This window comes from Helianthus annuus, chromosome 17 (assembly GCF_002127325.2).
Source record: "Helianthus annuus cultivar XRQ/B chromosome 17, HanXRQr2.0-SUNRISE, whole genome shotgun sequence".
NCBI classification, from domain to species: Eukaryota; Viridiplantae; Streptophyta; class Magnoliopsida; order Asterales; family Asteraceae; genus Helianthus; species Helianthus annuus.
In genome coordinates, this window is record NC_035449.2 from 94,491,265 (window position 1) to 94,507,495 (window position 16,231).

Sequence of the window (16,231 nt, forward strand, 5' to 3'; positions counted from 1 at the left end):
GAGATTCGCTACCATCCTGGTAAGGCGAATGTCGTAGCCGATGCTTTGAGTCGCAAGGAACGTACTAAGCTTCATTATGTACGTGTCCAATCTGTTATTCAAACCGATATCCAAGCCCGTATTTCTCAGGCTCAACAAGCTTGTGTTTCACAAGGTTTGATGGATAAGGAATTTCCTTATCACATAACTCCTGCTCTAGAACTGAAGGACAATGGATCATATTATTTCATGGACCGCTTGTGGGTCCTAAGCCAAGATAATCTTCGTACCTTGCTTATGGATGAAGCCCATAAGTCTTGTTATTCTATTCATCCTGGCTCAGATAAGATGTATAAGGATCTTCGTATTCAGTATTGGTGGCCTGGTATGAAGAAAGACATTTCCTTATACGTATCCAAATGCCTTACTTGTCTTAAGGTTAAGGCTGAACATCAGCGTCCTTCTGGATTATTGGAGCAACCAGAGATCCCAGTTTGGAAATGGGAAAACATTACTATGGATCTCATTACCAAACTCCCGCGCACAAAGAAAGGTCACGATGCCATCTGGGTAGTCGTTGATCGTCTTACCAAGTCAGCGCATTTCTTGCCAATCCGTGAGGATTTTTCGGCTGACAAACTTGCTCAAATCTACGTAGATGAAATTGTAGCTCGACATGGTGTTCCTTTGAACATCACCTCTGACAGAGATGCTCGTTTCACTTCTCATTTTTGGAGAACCATGCAATCTGCTATGGGGTCCCAACTTAATCTGAGCACAGCTTATCATCCGCAAACGGATGGTCAATCTAAAAGAACAATCCAGACACTGGAGGATATGCTTAGAGCTTGTGTGATCGATTTTGGTAGTAGTTGGGATTCACATCTTCCATTGATTGAATTCTCCTACAACAACAGTTATCACTCCAGCATCAACATGGCTCCTTTCGAGGCTCTCTATGGTCGAAAATGTCGTTCACCAGTCTGCTGGAATGAGATTGGCGAGGCTCAACTTACTGGACCTGCCCTCATTTTAGAGACAACAGAAAAGGTAAAGAAAGTTCGTGATAACCTTCAGACAGCTAGAAGCCGTCAAAAGAGTTACGCGGACCTAAAACGCAAGCCCTTGGATTTTCAAGTAGGTGATCGTGTATTACTCAAGGTCTCACCTTGGAAAGGTGTGATCAGATTTGGAAAGAAAGGAAAACTTGCACCTAGATACGTTGGACCATTCAAGATCGTCGAAAGAATCAGTAAGGTAGCCTACAGACTTGAGTTACCTCCTGAACTTGGAAATGTTCATCCAACCTTTCACGTGTCCAATCTCAAGAGGTGTTTAGCTGATGAGAACCTCCACATACCGCTTGACGAGATTCGTGTTGATAAAACACTGAAATTTGTCGAGAAACCGGTAGAAATCATGGAACGTGAAGTCAAGTGGCTTAAACGCAAGCGCATTCCTTTGGTCAAGGTTCGCTGGGAATCTAAACGTGGACCCGAGTTTACTTGGTAACGTGAAGATCAAATGAAGGCGAAATATCCGCATCTTTTACCACGAGTTTCCTCTAAATAAATTTCGGGACGAAATTTCCACAAGTAGGGGAGACTGTAACATTTGTGCTTGTAATCATTGTGAACAGTTCAGTTATCAATAAAACAATGTTATTTAATCCCAATGTTTGTTTGGTTGTGTTTTACATTTTTCATGTTTTGACTTTTGTTCAATTTCAAACTCTACATCGCTTTCTGGAGAGTTATACGCTAACTTGTGCTAAAACGTACTCAGTTTAATGCGACAAATACTCCGGAACATCAACATATACTCAACATACTTTAAATAACCTTTACATAACTTAGAAATAAGTTTTAAAGGCTTTGGTATGGCAAAAACAAGTTAATTCGCTTACAGGGACTAAACTTGACAAACTGCGAAAGTATGCCAATTTGAACTATAACGAACATTTCGGAACATGTCCATAAGTTAAACATACCATAAATATCCTTTACATAGCTTAGAAATAGGCTTTGAGGGGTTTGGTATGCTAAAACAAGCTTTTGGATCATTCAGGGGCTAAAAGTGTCAAAAAGTGCACAAGTTTGCACTTTTGCGCATAACTTACGTTCTGAATACATCCGGACATCCAAAAATTTATGTAAGCATCCTTATATTATGCCTTAGTGTTTGGCATAAGAAAAATCCATTCGTCGCGTCATTTGGATCGTCTTTCGCGCTTATGCGCATTCCGCCGTAATTAAGCGAACATCGCGATCGTACGGCCAAACGAACCAACATCCGGAACATTTTTGAGCATGTTTCATGTCCACAATGTTTAGGCATCATTTTAGGGCCTTAAAGATGGCTTTACGGGCCTTAGAAGTGTCGGAAATGGCTTAAATACGCAACAGGGACCAAAACTGCCAATTCTGAAAATATGTGCAGATCAGACGGGGCCAGGCGGCCCGCGTAAGTTTGGCCTGCATATTGAGGCGGGCCGCGTGGGACTATCAGACCAGATTCAATGCTTGCATTCAATGCAGTTGGCCTTTCGTTCGATCAAGGGGCGATGCCCTTTCACCCAATCAAGAGCCAAGGGCCAAGTTCTGACTTACCACCATATTTTGACAAGTGTACGCACCCGATCGTGGCACGATATTCGATAAACGATCCTAACGGTTATGCTTTTCCTATAAATACCCCCCCCCCTTTGTTGCAAAAACCCACAAGAATCTGATCTAAGCTCTAAGTTGGAACCTTTGTTTCATACCTGAGCTATTTTGATCTAGATTAGCAATCGGGGACCCTCCGTAAGTATTCTTTCGCTCTTTTATTCGCTTTTCGAGTCCGAAAGTCAACGTTTTGTTGACTTTCTGCATTGACCAGCCTATGGTCAACCCGAAATTCATGGAACTTCATAACGTGAGCGTGATCACGATGGTTGTAGTCCGTAGTGACTATACCTACTGATTACCACGTTATCTAGGCTCAGTGACGAGTCGTAGTTTCGGCCAAAATGTGCATTCTTGCATATTTTGTAACCAAACTACTCGTGAGCATCAAAGCCGTTTGTTTTGATGCCAAACCTGTTTTCTAATCTTAGTTAAGCATGTTCTAACATGCTTAGCTCGTCACTTTTAGTTTAGTGCTTATATAGGGTCGTAAGGTAAGCGATCTAAACCATCGCTTATACTTTCGAACCAGACCCATTTGGTCGATCATTAGGATCCGACCAAACACATTAGGAGACCATAGCTATAACCTTCCGAGGTTATACCTTGTGGTCACGATGTTAGGCGTTCCAGACGCGTTCTACGCGAACGACGCATAAGGTAGCATAAGCTACCTAAACGGGTCGTGATGGGTCGCAAGCACTTAGGTTAGGTTCCATTTTAGTATGTAGGCTTTGTTAAACCATATTTCACGAGTCTCCATACTCGTTTGGTTTACGAACCCGCATACTATCCGATCCCTCTGATTTTAGGTCCGGTATATTAACATAGCTACCTATTAGGTGCCGTTTGATATTCCGTGACCTAGCATTGTTTGGTTATTACACAAGAACTCCAAAGTAATCTCAGGTGAGTACATTGAACCCCTCTTTTACTGTTTTCCAAACTGTTTTGGGGTGAAACACATGTGCCTATCTGTTACATTCATGCTTTCCATGTTTTCACATCATATGCCTGCTATGTTGTTAGTACATTATAGTACACGATTTCATTACATTTTATGCTATGTATGCCCATTGTGTGCGTACTTAGTACATTGATTTACATTACATTTCTGTTGCATATGTTTAGTCAGCATATGGACACATTAATTTACATGAACATTTCTGCTGCATATGTTTACTCAGCATATGGGCACATTGATTTACATGAACATTTCTGTTGCATATGTTTACTCAGCATATGGACACATTGATTTACATGAACATTTCTGTTGCATATGTTTACTCAGCATATGGACACATTGATTTACATGAACATTTCTGCTTCGTATGTTTACTTAGCATACTTAGTACAATTGTTTACATCACATGCCTTCATTTTGTTATGACATTTGGTTTGTTTAACATGGGACAATACATTCATTAACATTAGCTACGCCGTTCGTTAGTAGGTAGTGGTACCATAGGAATTGACAACTCCCGTTTCTGAAATCCTAGGTTTGATAGGATTGGAAGGAATGACCGAATTCGATATACATAACTTAGATAAACCTTTAATTTGTTTAAGGGTTTATCGCCGCAGTCTCAAGGCTTGGATGTATGCATATTTTACAATACCGCATAAATGTTAGTATCAATAGAGCATGCATTTTTCCACAGAACATAACGCTGATTTAAACCACGTTTTACTTCAACGACTTGTTTTGTGCATTTTACATATGGTTTAAGTTGATACATTTCGCTTACCATACATGATACATTTTGGGATACACATTACATGATTTACATTGAACATAAACACGTTGACATTGACATACACATTTGGTGGTTTACATTGAACATAAACATTTGACATGGTTTACACAATAACACTTGACATTTGGTTTATACATGAACAATTTACATGGTGGATTGGTTTGGGTAAATGGTTTGAGTAACGTGGAGTATGTAATATGATGCAAACATGGTGGATACGCCGCTGGTACTTCCTATATATAAATGTTTGTATAATATTACATATCTTAGCGTTATCTAAATCATTTCAGTTTAGACATATAACATTTTTATACAAATAACATACTTTTCATAAAACATTGTCTTACAAAACAACTTATTATATTCAACTCATTTTACTTGGTTACTCGTTTAACCTTGCACTTATCTATACATATCATCTGATGTTATCGTTTCTCAAATGGTTTACAAAGCAAGACAAAGTACAAGGTTCATGACTGACTGTTATTAAACATTCTTTAAACTCAAGTCATGAATCCCATTTTCACAAAACCTATGTATCTCACAGGCATTTTTATGCTGACGTACCTACTTTCACATGTGTTTTCAGGAGCTGCTCCATAAGATGTTGATCACAATACTAGGGCGGACCTGTGCCTTAGAGCCTAACAATGAAGATAGGCTAGTTTAAATATGTTATGAACTTTGTATTTCTTGTTTTGGAACGATGTAGCACTCTTGTTTATAAATAAAATACAACTTTGTATGCCATGGTCATGAAACAATTCAATTCTGTCCCAACACTCCCCGGCGTTTCCGCCGCGGTTGCATGTTATACGCGGCCGGGCTGTGACAGAAGAGTTGGTATCAAAGCCATTGGCTATAGGGAATTAGGTTATTAGTAATGCTTTGACCTAGACTATAACTTTCTAGGACCCTAACACAAGTTATCTTGTGTTTAGAGTTTAAAACATGCACATCACCTATCCTTAGGTGATAACCACAACGGGAACTTCGGTTCCGAATCCGCTTTGAAAATTAATCATCTGTTCTAGGATGATTGATAGAGTTTCTTATTCAAATTACTTTTAATCCCAACTACTATATCTAACATACATGCATCTATATCTTGCGCTATCTCTTCTCCACCAATTATGATAATTCGATTTCGATTAAGTTTGATTGCGTTTCGATTGCCTTTCGATTGATCATCACGTGTATTATAAATAAACATGCACAAGTAACACATAAGGCACACACACACGTATAGTAACAACCAAATTCGCACAATTCGAGTTTCGAGTTCGATGATGATTAGATTAGTTCGATTTTTGATTAATTAACTTTATCGCATTGTTACTTCCTTTGATTCACAGTCGTACAGCGTTTCGCAGCAATAAACATTTGATTACTTCGACTTTTAACTAGATACTCAACATAATACAACTAACGCAAACATAAAATAGACTCACTACAGTCAAAGAAGTTAAAACAGTAGTTGAACAAGGAGTGACAGATCGCAACTAGCGTTCTTTTCCTCCTTTGACTTCAATCTTGACTTTGACTTTGACTTTGACTTTCGAAAACACGGGGTGTTAGAGTATGCTCCTTTCCCAGATTCTGACTCGATCTCATAAGGTCCTTCCCACTTTGGAGCTGACTTTCCATCATCAGGATTAGTAGTATTCTGAAAAGCCCTTCTTAATACCCAATCTCCAACCTGAAACCTTCTAGTCCTTGTCTCATCAATAGTATCTAGTTCTTTACATAAGATTTCAGGATCCCGTAGGCTTGATCTAGCTGTCGATATCACCATTTCTGTCTGGATCACTGCTTCTGCTCCAAATACTAAGGAAAATGGGGTTTGGCCAGTTGTACTTTTTACTGTCGTTCTATCAGCCCATAAAATAAAGGGTAATTCTTCTGCCCATCTTCCTTTCTTAGCTCCTAGTCTTTTCTTCAAATTGTTGACAATTATCTTGTTCGAGGATTCTGCTTGTCCATTTGCTTGAGGATGCACTGGTGTTGACGTGATCATCTTAATTCCCCAACTTTTACAAAATCAGTAGTTCTTTTGCTAATGAACTGAGAGCCATTATCACAAATTATCTCAGCTGGTACCCCAAATCTTGTCAGGATATTCCTCTTTATGAAAGATACCACTTCTTGATTTCTAACTTGGACAAAGGCTTCTGATGTGTGTAAAATGCAACATATAAATTACATCAAATGAGGCATAAAATTAACCCTTTTTAAGTACTAATGTTGGAAAAAGTGTGTTTTTGTCTTCCTTTTGTATTTTCAGGATTAAATGAGCTCAAATTAACAAAAGAAGCAAAAAGACAGCTAAATCAAGCATAAATACAAGAAAAGGAACAAAAGTGGATTGCCCGACCCCTCAACAGCATCCTCCCAAGCAAAACAGAGAAGGCAGAAGACTGAACACGCCCCGTGCTCAGCGAGCAAGGGGCCGTGCCCAAGAAGCAGCAGAAAAGACAAACCTGTAGAAGCTTCTATTGCTCACCACGGGGCCGTGCCTAGTGAACACGGGGGCGTGCCCAAAGTACTGCAGGCGCATTAATTGTAATTGCAAATTACAATTAATGAGGAGAGATAGTGTCAGACAGGCACGGGGCCGTGCCCAGCGGACACGGGGCCGTGCCCGGGCCTCTGTTCAGCCTATAAATAGGAGTGCTTGGCTTCATTGCAACTCATCCCTTGGCACACCACCTCTCTCACACTTCATCCACCACCCACCACCATCACAACACCATCATCCACCACCATCATCCACCACCATCATCCATTGTCCATCATAGAGTGTGTGAGTCGTCTCGGGATCCAAGATTGATCGTAAGAGTTCTTGACAATCAAGGCCATGTTTGCCTAAGTCTCTTACATCACTTGGTGAAGACAAGTGTTTAGTATAATACTTTTTATTTTTAATCTTTTGCACTTTTTATTTGGTTTTGTATTAATGACTTTAATAACTAGTTGCTTATGTTGAAGGTGACTTTTCCTTATCGTTTGTCCGTGGTGTCTTGGCATTATTTTACTGTCTATATAAAATAAAAGATTTTCACCATTCATATCTCCAAGGTCTATATGGAGGTATGTTGGCTACCTAGTCGGGGGTTAAGGGAACGGTTTGGTAAGGGTCTTGCCCTTGTTCAGCGTTTAAAGGTCCTGCAAGGGACCTGGGTCAAATTTAGTAGGATCTCCTTCAATAACCAAAGGTATTAGATGGCGGGGATCCAAACTCTTTGACCCCCTCATAAGTTAACTACTATTAATACTATAACCCGGCTATTTAGGACTGTATCCTTGCTGACTCAGACTACTTAGTCGAGGGTAACGTCACCTCCAAAAGAGGGGCCTACCATAATTTGCATTAATAACTTAATTCATTATCTTTCAATAATCCGACCCTTTAGGATTGTATCCTTGCTGACTCAAACTACTGGGTTGAGGGTAACGTCGCCTTCAAAAGAGGGGCCTACTACAATAACTAAGATAATCTCTTAAACTAGTGCAAAAGTGCGAAAATAATCAAACGTTATATTAATACACGAGTCGGATCCAAGTGATTCATCTTGTCTATCTGTTTTTATTTTTGTTTTATTTTTCAGCATTTAGTTAGTTTTATTTTCTTAGTTTAAAAATCTTTTTCTAACATTTTGATTTGATTAGACGTTGAGGATAAACCGGTACTAAAAGCTCTTGTGTCCTTGGACGACCTCGGTATCTTACCAACACTATACTACATCCACGATGGGTGCACTTGCCCATATGTGTGTTTAGTGTTAGTAAATATCGTGTTTTATAAATTTAAAACTTGGCTAAAAAGTGTAAAAAGGGCTTAAAATATACATCTAAAATATAACACACTTCACGCACATCAAGTTTTTGGCGCCGCTGCCGGGGACACAAGGATTTTAAGAAAGTTAGGAATCAACGGCCTAATCATTTTTTTTTATTTTCTTTTTAATTTTTTAAGATTTTCTTAGTTTTTCAGCTTCTGCAGAGCTCAGCACGGGCCGTGCCTGGTCGGACACGGGCCGTGCCCAGCGTTGTTACTGGCAGTTTTTAGTTTTCCAAGTTACAGAAGGTTGACCACGGGGCCGTGTCGGTGCAACACGGGGCCGTGTCCAACTCTCCAGTAACTGGGGTCTGGAAAACAATCACTGTAACTCCGACCACGAGCCGTGTTCACTGAGCATGGGGCCGTGGTGAACCTTCTGACCAGCATTCTTTTCTGTTTTTGTTGCAGGACTTGGAGCCAGACGCCACCCCTACGTAGTGTATGAGCTCCAGTTCTAATAAGGACATAAAAGAACCTCTAGAAGAACCCGAACGCTTTCTCAGAAAAAGACTAAAAGCCAAAAACCAAGTGAAGGTTTCGGGGAACCCACTTCCAATGGCGGACCAAGGTACCCTCATGGATTATCTACGACCCACCGTAGGTAATCTCGGCGCCGCTATCAATGCACCGAATATTGAAGCCAATAACTTCGAACTTCGGCCGCATTTGATACAGATGCTTCAGAACTCCGCAACCTTCCATGGGCTTGCGGACGAGGATCTCCATCTACATATTACTAATTTCTTAGAAATATGTGATACCTTTCGGATCAATGGAGCATCAAATGACGCCATCCGCCTCCGAATGTTTCCTTTTTCACTAAAAGACCGAGCAAAAGCTTGGCTTAACGCCCTCCCAGCTGGATCGGTAAACACCTGGGATGAACTAGCCCAAAAATTTCTATATAAGTATTTCCCTCCCGCTAAAACAGCTAAACTAATGACTGAAATTAATACATATTCACAAGTTCAAGGAGCTATTGCGAAAGTGTCCACATCACGGCCTTGCGATATGGCAACAAGTATCCACTTTCTATAATGGATTGTTGCCACACACAAGGCAAACACTTGACTCTAGCTCCAGGGGACTTTCAGGTAATCGCCGCCCGCATGAAATATATAATCAAATTGAGGAAATTGCTCAAACCAATTTTCAGTGGCACACTCCCTGAGGCAATAAATCCATTGCCCCGGGCGCCCATAAGGTTGATGAAAGCACTTCTTTACAAGCTCAAATCGAGGCCCTTTCTTCGAAAATAAAAAAAAATTGGAAATGACAAAAACGGTCTCGGTTATGGCTTGTGAAGGGTGTGGTGGGCCACATGAAAATTGGAGTTGTATGAAAGAAACAGACGATCAACAAGAATCGATAAACTACATTGATAATAGACCTAGGCCGTCGGGTCCTCCAACGAGCACCTACAACCAAGGATGGCGAAATCACTCTAACCTTGGTTGGAGAGAACCCGGCAATAGTAGTAACCAACAAAACCAACGAACGAACTTTCAACAACCAAGAAATAAGTCACAAAATTTCCCTCAACAACAAGGTGGACGAGAAAGGCTTGAAGATACTATATCTCGCCTCATCTCCGACACTGAAAAGAAAAACTCGGAGAGGTTTCTACAATTAGAATCAAATTTTAGAAATCAACAAGCTAGTATTCAAAACATCGAAAAACAAATAAGTCAACTAGCCCAAAATTTCTCCGAGAGACCACAAGGCGCGTTACCAAGCAATACCGAAACCAACCCAAAAGCGCAAGTTCATCTCATCACATTACGGAACCGCACCGTGGGTCATACGGAAGGCCCGCCGCCTACCGAGGAGACCATAACGCCGCCCCTACAAGAAAAGGGTTCCCCTCCCTTACCAGAGCCTACGAAAGCTCCTCGAGTTCCGTACCCCGGTAGGTTAATCCGTCAAAAGACCAATGAGCAATTCGCAAAATTCGAAAGTCTACTAAAACAATTGCATGTCAACATTCCTTTCATTGATGTCCTAACCCAAATGCCTAAATACTCTAAGTTCATGAGGGACTTCCTAACTCATAAAAGGAAAATTGAAACATTGCAATTAGTTAACTTAGGCGAAGAATGCTCTGCCCTCGTACTCAACAAACTCCCCCAAAAGAAAATCGATCCCGGAAGCTTCACAATTCCTTGCTCGATCAGGGACTCCCCCGTTCGTAATGCACTAGCCGACCTTGGGGCTAGCATTAACCTCATGCCCTCATCAATGTTCAAGAGACTCGGCCTAGGAAAAACGAGTCCTACAAAAATAAGCATACAACTTGCTGATCGATCCGTCAAATTCCCGCAAGGTGTCATTGAAAATCTCCTAGTCAAGGTCGACAATTTCGTCTACCCGACCGAATTTGTCATACTCGATATGGAAGAAGACACCGAAGTCCCCCTCATACTAGGGTGACCATTTCTTGCCACCGCACAGGCAATGGTAGACATGAATGACGGAACACTCACTTTAAAGTATGGGGATGATGAAGTAAAGTTCGGGGTTGGGAAGAGAATAGAGGACGATGACCCGGTCAATTACATGAAGGTTATTGATTCAAGTTTGGATGATGCTCTCCAATGGTGTAACATGGGAAGCAAAACATCCCGCTCAGAAAACATATAACCTTGACTTGGGTCTAGCCAAGGACCCTTATAAACGTGGCGCACCACGGATGCAATCCGCGGAACTATCCTTAGTTTAAGTTTAATATTTTAGTTTTAATGTGCAGGAATAAAACACACTCATGGTGGTCAAGGATGGAAAGGGAAAACGAGAAACATGGCCCCATGCACAAAAACAAGGCCACCCGACAACAATTTCTCCATTACAGTAAGTTCAGCACGGGTCATGCTCAGCCAACACGGCCCCGTGCTGAACACCCTGCAGACAAATGCCCAGTTCAGGTAACTGGACACGGGCCGTGTTCACCGAACACGCCCCCGTGTCCTGGCTTCTGTTTCTTTTCTTTAATTATTGTTACTGGCACCTGAACACGGGGCCGTGCCCGGTCCTCACGGGCCGTGTCCAGACTGCCAGTAACATAAATTTTTGCTTTTAATACCATGTTACACATTCAATCAACCTAAAAATTTATTTTTGAGACACATTGAGGACAATGTGTAATTTAAGTGTGGGGGGGGGGGAGATGCTAAAACCTTGAATTTTGCAAGTCCTAATAACAAGCCTTACACAAAACTCTATTGGAACCGCTAATCACCCCAAATTTTTTCAAAAATTTTCATTTTTTTACTTGTCTAAAGTTTAAGTTGGGAATTCTAAGACTAACAAGGTTATATTTTTACAAGTTTACAACCGATAGCGTCGTGATAAAAAGAACCAACATAAGAAAATTATGAAACGGCATGACAAGCTTAGTTAAAATTCGATTATATATACTTGATCACATAAAAACCCATTCCCACAAAAGTGAGTTTTGAGCCTTTATTGAGCATACAAATATACATTTTTACGCTAAATGCTCATTTTTCGTTTCTTGTGTGAATAGCCGATTGGTTCTTACGGCTCTAGAACTTGCCACGACAATTCATTCCCCGTCCTTACCAACTTAAACCCAAGTAAGTAAATGATGGAGGCATTAGGACTAACCCTTTTTCTTTCAAAACCATTATTTTTATTTTTCTTTTCACCTACCCAAAAACTCCCCCTAGTTAGCCTCTTTGAGCCTAAACCTTTTCGTTTCTTAACCCAAAACCCTTTTTACCCACCAAAAAAAAAACCTTTTTATTTTTACCTTTATTTTAGTAACAAGCTCGGTTTTCGTGTGACTAAAAAACAAATATTTACAATGAAGTTAGTAATAAACAAACAAAGCTCCTCAAACAAAAGCTTGTTTGAAAAAAAAAATACTTCATTTAAAATAAAAAGTCACAAAAACAAAATGTTTTACGAAAACCGACGCTTTTTACGCCTTTCGCCCTTTTCTACTAACCACTAACCCAACTACTCACCTTTAGCCCAAGCCTAACCCTTCACCCAAAAAGTGCTCTTGATATTTACAAAGGTATAAAGTTAAAAAGGAGGAGGATTGATTGCTTGGCAAGCTTATGGTAGGAATAAGTTCCATGCCGCTCTCGAGTGATTCACTAAAAATACACCTTCGGCCGAGTGTGAGTGATTTCTCCCGTGAGGTATGTGAACTTGTATATAAATGGAATTTTAGAAAGGTATGTTATGTCTTAATAAATAATTTACCTTATGAAAAGTTTTTAATAAATCATGACGAATAGGATTGTAATTAAATAAAAATAAAACCCAATAAAGATCTTGGATTACCGACACTCTATGACAAGCCAAAACCTTCTCTTCTACCCATTCCATTTGGGAGTGAAAGCCACATATTAAAGAGTTTTGCTTGAGGACAAGCAAAAGTTCAAGTGTGGGGATATTTGATGTGTGTAAAATGCAACATATAAATTACATCAAATGAGGCATAAAATTAACCCTTTTTAAGTACTAATGTTGGAAAAAGTGTGTTTTTGTCTTCCTTTTGTATTTTCAGGATTAAATGAGCTCAAATTAAGAAAAGAAACAAAAAGACAGCTAAATCTAGAATAAATACAAGAAAAGGAACAAAAGTGGATTGCCCGACCCCTTAACAGCATCCTCCCAAGCAAAACAGAGAAGGCAGAAGACTGAACACGCCCCGTGCTCAGCGAGCACGGGGCCGTGCCCAAGAAGCAGCAGAAAAGACAAACCTGTAGAAGCTTCTATTTCTCACCACGGGGCCGTGCCCAGTGAACACGGGGGCGTGCCCAAAGTACTGCAGGCGCATTAATTGTAATTGCGAATTACAATTAATGAGGAGAGATAGTGTCAGACAGGCACGGGGCCGTGCCCTGGCCTCTGTTCAGCCTATAAATAGGAGTGCTTGGCTTCATTGCAACTCATCCCTTGGCACACCACCTCTCTCACACTTCATCCACCGCCCACCACCATCACAACACCATCATCCACCACCATCATCCATTGTCCATCATAGAGTGTGTGAGTCGTCTCGGGATCCAAGATTGATCGTAAGAGTTCTTGACAATCAAGGCCATGTTTGCCTAAGTCTCTTACATCACTTGGTGTAGACAAGTGTTTAGTATAATACTTTTTATTTTTAATCTTTTGCACTTTTTATTTGGTTTTGTATTAATGACTTTAATAACTAGTTGCTTATGTTGAAGGTGACTTTTCCTTATCGTTTGTCCGTGGTGTCTTGGCATTATTTTACTGTCTATATAAAATAAAAGATTTTCACCATTCATATCTCCACGGTCTATATGGAGGTTGTTGGCTACCTGGTCGGGGGTTAAGGGAACGGTTTGGTAAGGGTCTTGCCCTTGTTCAGCGTTTAGAGGTCCTGCAAGGGACCTGGGTCAAATTTAGTAGGATCTCCTTCAATACCCAAAGGTATTGGATGGCGGGGATCCAAACTCTTTGACCCCCTCATAAGTTAACTACTATTAATACTATAACCGGCTATTTAGGACTGTATCCCTGCTGACTCAGACTACTTAGTCGAGGGTAACGTCACCTCCAAAAGAGGGGCCTACCATAATTTGCATTAATAACTTAATTCATTATCTTTCAATAATCCGACCCTTTAGGATTGTATCCTTGCTGACTCAAACTATTGGGTTGAGGGTAACGTCGCCTTCAAAAGAGGGGCCTACTACAATAACTAAGATAATCTCTTAAACTAGTGCAAAAGTGCGAAAATAATCAAAGGTTATACTAATACACGAGTCGGATCCAAGTGATTCATCTTGTCTATCTGTTTTTATTTTTGTTTTATTTTTCAGCATTTAGTTAGTTTTATTTTCTTAGTTTAAAAATCTTTTTCTAACATTTTGATTTGATTAGACGTTGAGGATAAACCGGTACTAAAAGCTCTTGTGTCCTTGGACGACCTCGGTATCTTACCAACACTATACTACGTCCACGATGGGTGCACTTGCCCATATGTGTGTTTAGTGTTAGTAAATATCGTGTTTTATAAATTTAAAACTTGGCTAAAAAGTGTAAAAAGGGCTTAAAATATACATCTAAAACATAACACACTTCAGGCACATCAAGTTTTTGGCGCCGCTGCCGGGGACACAAGGATTTTAAGAAAGTTAGGAATCAACGGCCTAATCATTTTTTTATTTTCTTTTTTATTTTTTAAGATTTTCTTAGTTTTTCAGCTTCTGCAGAGCTCAGCACGGGCCGTGCCTGGTCGGACACGGGCCGTGCCCAACGTTGTTACTGGCAGTTTTTAGTTTTCCAAGTTACAGAAGCTTGACCACGGGGCCGTGTCGGTGCAACACGGGGCCGTGTCCAACTCTCCAGTAACTGGGGTCTGGAAAACAATCACTGTAACTCCGACCACGAGCCGTGTTCACTGAGCACGGGGCCGTGGTGAACCTTCTGACCAGCATTCTTTTCTGTTTTTGTTGCAGGACTTGGAGCCAGACGCCACCCCTAGTATGGTCGGCCAGTAATATCCTGTCCTCAACACCTTCGAGAACAGAGATCTGTCCCCAGTATGGTTGCCACAGTCTCCTTCGTGTATATCCTGAAGTACCTCCTTGGTTTCAGGATCTTCTAAGCACCTTAGGTATGGACCTACAAGGGATTTCTTATACAAAATATTATTTATAAGAGTAAAACGAGATACCTTCATCCTAAAAGCCTTAGGATTTGCATCCTTTGGGATATCTCCTTCTTGAAGATACCTCACAATTGGAGTCATCCAGGATTCAAGATCTTTCTCAGGATATCCATCACCAAGATCCTGGATACATGCTACTTCTTTATCCTGAGATTTGAAATGTTCCATTGCAGGATACAAGATGTGCACTATTGGTATTTGAGTTCCCTCTGGTATCCTGACAGTAGATCCTAAGTTTTCTAGAGCGTCAGCTTCAGCATTCTTTTCTCTTGGTACATGTTCAAGTGTAAAAATTTCGAAATATCCTGCTAATTTTTTAACAATTTCAAGATATTCAGCTAACTTTCTACCTTTTACTGCATAAGATCCATTGAAATGGTTAGTAATCAACAGGGATTCAACATATACTTGTAAACATCTAATATTCATATTTTTAGCCAATTCTAATCCTGCTATCAGAGCCTCGTACTAAGCTTCATTATTGGTAGCAGAAAATTCACATTTAATAGCCTGGGGTAATATGTCCCCCTATGGCGATTTTAGTAGTATACCCAATCCTACACCTCTCATATTAGATGCACCATCAGTATATAATGTCCAGGATTCTGAAGTTTCTCCTAGCTGTTGTACTTCTAGGTCTACTTCATTTTGAATATCACTACTGAAATCAGCTACAAAGTCAGCTAAAGCCTGAGACTTTATGGCATTTCTAGGTTCATATACTAGATCATAGGCACTTAGTTTTACTGACCACTTGGCCATTCTGCCTGACATCTCAGGTTTCCTAAGCACATTTTTAACAGGATAATTGGTTTTAACATGAATCCTATGCGTCTCAAAATAATGTCTAAGCTTTGTCGATGCCATAAATAGGGCCAATATCAATTTTTCTAAATGTGAATATCTAGTTTCAACATCTAATAAACTTTTGCTAACATAATAGACAGGATACTGCTGACCTTCGTGATCCTTTACCAGAACAGCACTTACTGCATTCCCTGATACTGCAAGATACAGGGATAATGGTTCACCATCCCCGGGCTTCATCATTAGAGGTGCAGTTGAGAGATACTGCTTCAATTCCTGCAAGGCTGCTTCATGCTTCTCTCCCCATTCAAATTTCTTATTCTTCTTCAGGATATCGTAGAATTCCTTGCATTTTTTCGAGGATCTTGATATAAATCTGTTCAATGCCGCTACTCGTCCAGTTAATCTTTTCACATCTTTCATGTTCAATGGTGACTTGATATCCAGGATAGCTTTGATCTGTTCCGGGCTTGCTTCTATACCCCTTTTAGTCACCATGTATCCT